This window comes from Galeopterus variegatus, unplaced genomic scaffold (assembly GCF_000696425.1).
Source record: "Galeopterus variegatus unplaced genomic scaffold, G_variegatus-3.0.2 Scaffold4221, whole genome shotgun sequence".
In the NCBI taxonomy this organism is placed as follows: domain Eukaryota; kingdom Metazoa; phylum Chordata; class Mammalia; order Dermoptera; family Cynocephalidae; genus Galeopterus; species Galeopterus variegatus.
This window is the reverse complement of record NW_007730332.1, coordinates 114722-119573: the sequence shown is the minus strand read 5'-3', so window position 1 is coordinate 119573 and position 4852 is coordinate 114722.

Here is a 4852-nt window from a genome sequence, read left to right as displayed (position 1 = left end):
CTTCACTTAACATAATGACCTCCAAGTCCACCCAAGTTGCCATAAATGACAGTATTATATTATTTTTATGAGTGAATACTATTACATTGCATATGCACACACACACACACACACACACACATACACACACACCATTTTTTTTTTTTATTCATCTATTTTTGGAAACTTACATTGATTTCATGTTTTGGCTACTGTAAATTGTGCTGTGATAAACATGGGAGTGCATGTAATTCTTCAGCATACTGACTATTTCTTCTGGGTATATACCCAGTAATGGGATTGCTAGATCATACAGTAGATCTAATTTTAATTTTTTGAAGAATCTTCATATTGTTTTTATGATATATTTAAAATATATATTTTTATAGTATATATTCTATTAATATAGTCTTTATATGTATTATTGCTATATTCTATATGTAATAATTCTATATGTAATTCTATATTGCTATATTCTATATATGTAATATATAGAATATACATTATGTATAATATATGATAATATATATTGTATACATATTCTTGATTTTAACCCCTTGTCAGAGGTATAGTTTGTAAATATTTTCTCCCATTCTGTGGGTTGTCTCTTCACTCTGTTATCAGTTTCTTTTGATGTGCAAAAGCTTTTCAGTTTGACTTAATCCCCCCTGTCAATTTTTGCTTTTATTATGTGTGCTTTTAAAGTCTCATTTAAAAAATTTCTTGTGCAGCCCCATGTCATGGATCTTTTCGCCTATGTTTTCCTGTAGTAGTTTCATAGTTTGGGGGTTTACATTTACATCTTTAATCCATTTTTAGGTGATTTTTGTATATGGTGAGAGGTAAGAGTCTCATTTTTCTGCATGTGGATATCAAGTTTTCCCAGCACAATTTACTGAAATGACTGTTTTTTCCCCAATACGTATTCTTGTCACCTTTGTCAAATATCAGTTGGGTGTAGGTGTGTGTATTTATTTATGGGCTCTCTGTTTTGTCCCACTGGTCTATGTGTTTGTTTTTATGCCAGCACCATACAGGATTGATTACTATAGCTTTGTAGTATAATATGAAGTCAAGCAGTGTGATGCCTCCAGCTTTATTCATTTTTCCCAGCATTGCTTTAGTTATTCATGATCTTTTTTGGTTCCATGTAAATTTTAGGATTGCTTTTCCTATTTCAGTGAAGAATGTCATTGGTATTTTGGTGGGAATTATGTTAAATCTATAGATTGAAAAAGTTGTAATAACTGTTTTAACAATATTAATCCTTCTAATCCATGAACATGGGATATCTTTCCATTTATTTATGTCCTCTTCAATTTCTTTCTTCAGAGTCTTATAGTTTTCATTGTAGAAGTCTTTCACCTCCTTGATTAGTTTATTCTTAGATATCTTTTTTTATTTTGTACTTCTTGTAAAATAAATTTTCTTGATCTCTTTTTCAGACAGTTGCTAGTTTGCTGTTAGTATATAGAAATACTACTGAATTTTGTATGTTGATTTTGTATCCTGCAATTTACTGAATTTGTTTATTAATTTCTATCAGTTTTTTTGGTGGAGTCTATGGGGTTTTTTATACATAAGATCATGTTGACAGCAAACAAACACAGTTTGACTTCCTCATTTTCAATTTGTATGTCTGCAATTTACTGAATTTGTTTATTAATTTCTATCAGTTTTTTTGGTGGAGTCTATGGGGTTTTTTATGCATAAGATCATGTTGACAGCAAACAAACACAGTTTGACTTCCTCATTTTCAATTTGTATGTCTTTTATTTCTTCCTCTTGTCTAATTTCTCTAGCTAGGACTTCTAATACTACAATAGAAGTGACGAAAGTGGGCATCCTTGTCTTGTTCCTGATCTAAAAGGAAAAATATTCAGCTTTTCCCTGTTCAATATGATGTTAGCTATGGGTTTGTCATAGATGGCCTATGTTGTATTGAGGTATATATCTTCTATACATATTTTGATAAGAGTTTTTATCATGAAGGAATGTTGAATTTTGTCAAATGTTTTCTCTTTGTCAATTGAAGTGATCATGTTTTTTGTCTTTCTGTTAACGTGGTATATCATATTTATTGATTTGCATGTTTGAAACTATCCTTACATCCCTGGGATAGATCCCACTTGACGATAGTGAATGATCCTTTTAATGTGCTGTTGGATTCTGTTTGCTAGTATCCTGTTGAGAATTTCTGCATCTATGTTCATCAGGGATATTGGTCCGTAATTTTGTTGTTGTTGCATCCTTATCTGGTTTTGGAATCAGAGTAATACCAACCTTATAAAATTAGGTGGAAAACATTCCCTCCTCCTCAGTTCTTTGAAATAATCTAAACAGGACTAGTATTGCTTCTTCTTTAGTTGTTTGGTGTAATTCAGTAGTGAAGCTATCAGATCCTGGACTTTTCTTTAATTGAAAATGTTGTATTGCTGATTCTCTTCCCTCACTAGTTACTTATCTGTACAGATTTTTTATTTCTGTATAGTCTAATCGTCCATGAACTTTTTGAAGTACCCTAGTATTTATAGCTTTAGTTATAAATTCATCTAAAAGAAAGATTGATTCAAGAATAAAATTTGGGAAATTCTAAATATTTCTACATTGCATGAGTCAATACAGGAAGTTATTATTTAGCACAATCAATACAAAGAATTAGCACAACTGCATTTCTACTTAGGGGAGTGATGAAGTGATTTATGGTATACCTGGAGTGGTGGTTCATGGAACAGAGTGTGGTGCCTGAACCAGCAGCATTAGCTATGCCTTGGAACTAGTTAGAAATACAAACTCTCTGTTCTCATCCTAAACCTACTGAATGAGAAACTCTGAGCCAAGCAACCTGGTGACTCAGATACCGAATATGTTGTGAGAACCACTTCTGTATAATTTCAAATAAAGGAGTAAATAAATAAAATTTTTATTATGGAGAGAAATTCAACCTATATCAAAAAATGAATTTCACAGAAACAAAGTGTTATTTCGTCCACCTCACTAATACAATGGTTACATAAAGTGATTTAGACCCACCCATATCATATTCTTAAATATATTGAAAACAACTTCAAAGTCATTTTTTTCTCTAAAATAAAAGAGAACTTGAGATATTGATGACAATAAAATAATTTTGTGATAGATTCATATATCAAAATTATGTTTTTAATCTTTGTATATTCAAGTACAACACTGAAAATTGTGGAATATAGTAGAAGCTGTCATACTTATTTTAAAAAATTGAAAATTAGTTAAGAAAGTAATTGAATTAAATATGTATGTGTTATGCATAATGCTTATGTTCATATGTATGTATATGTATGTGTACATATATATATATATATACACACACACATATACACACACACACACACACACACACACACACACACACACACACACATAGGGTTGCCTAATGGAAAACACTGGAATGGTTTTCCCATGTTGCCAGATGGCATTTCTTGCTCTGCCACTAAGTAGGTTATCAGTTTGAACAATTCACCCAGGCTGGAACCTCTATGTGACTCGACTCCCACTATGAAAACATGCAGTTAGATGATTCACTGACTTATATTTAACAGAAAATATTTGAGAAATTTAAAGTTTAAAAAAATGATATCACCAAAAGGCAAGGTATATTTGTCCACTAAATGCCAGGAACCATCTGGGGAAGACAACACTCTGGATTAGTATTTTCACCAACACTATTCTAACACTGTTAGAACTCAGAAAGTTAAAATAGTAAAATCAGGAAGGAAGGAAGGGTGGAAGAAAGGAAGGAAAGAAGAAAGCAAGGAAGAGAAAAAAGAGAAGACATTGGAGGCAGTGAATGTGAGTGACAGGAGTCATGCAGTAGGTGATGCAGGACTTGGTAGCAAGTCCAAATGAAAACAGGTATGACTAATTAGTTGAAAGAAGGAAATTCAGCTGATAAAAATGGAAGTTTCTTGAAGAGTAAATAGACCAACAGCAGTGTATGATAGAGAAAATTTAAGCATTAAGTCATTGAAATGGAGAAACTCACGTGCCACGAAACGTACTTAAATTGTTTGTAACTGATTTCCTCTTGTGCAGAAGGCTTATTCCCTCTGAAAACAGAAGAAATGGATTAAAAATGTATTCTGGTTTAAAATAATCTCCATTTAATTTAATTTTGCATAAGTAAACATTTAGTGAGTCACAGCTCAAAATGCCTGTTGAAGTAAATCCTCCTCATTTATCTCCCTAAGAAAGCATCTGGGTACAGACTTACATAACTACATAGTGGCACTCCAGTACACTCAGGTTTAAGATGACACTGTGATCTTGTCCCTAGATGTCCAGGATCTATGCCTACTGAGATAGGATTTCTTTTACTCAGTCGATTTTTATGTCTCTACCCAAGGATGATATCTTAGTTCTATTCCTACCTACGTACAATGGACAACTGTGATTTCCTCATTCTTACCCTAGGACTTGATTGCTTCACTATTATACATCCTTAGATTAAGGCACCTATTTCATATGCCTCCTGTGTGAGTGAGGCCATTACTTTCAGTCCATCTTCTGTCAACCCCCGCTAGATTCTTTACTCATTTGCCCGCAATCTGTTCCCATAGAGTCTGCCCTCTATGAATTGTATCCTCTACGTTACCTTTCTTGTTATTTTAAAGAAGTGATCACCCAATGAAAAGTGCCAGCAAAGGGCCGACACCGTGGCGCACTCGGAAGAGTGCGGCACTGGGAGCGCAGTGACTCTCCCGCCGCGGGTTCGGATCCTATATAGGAATGGCCGGTGCGTTCACTGGCTGAGTGCGGTGTGGGTGACACCACACCAAGCGTTGCAATCCCCTTACCGGTCACGAAAAAAAAAAGACAAAAAAAAAAAAAAAAAAAA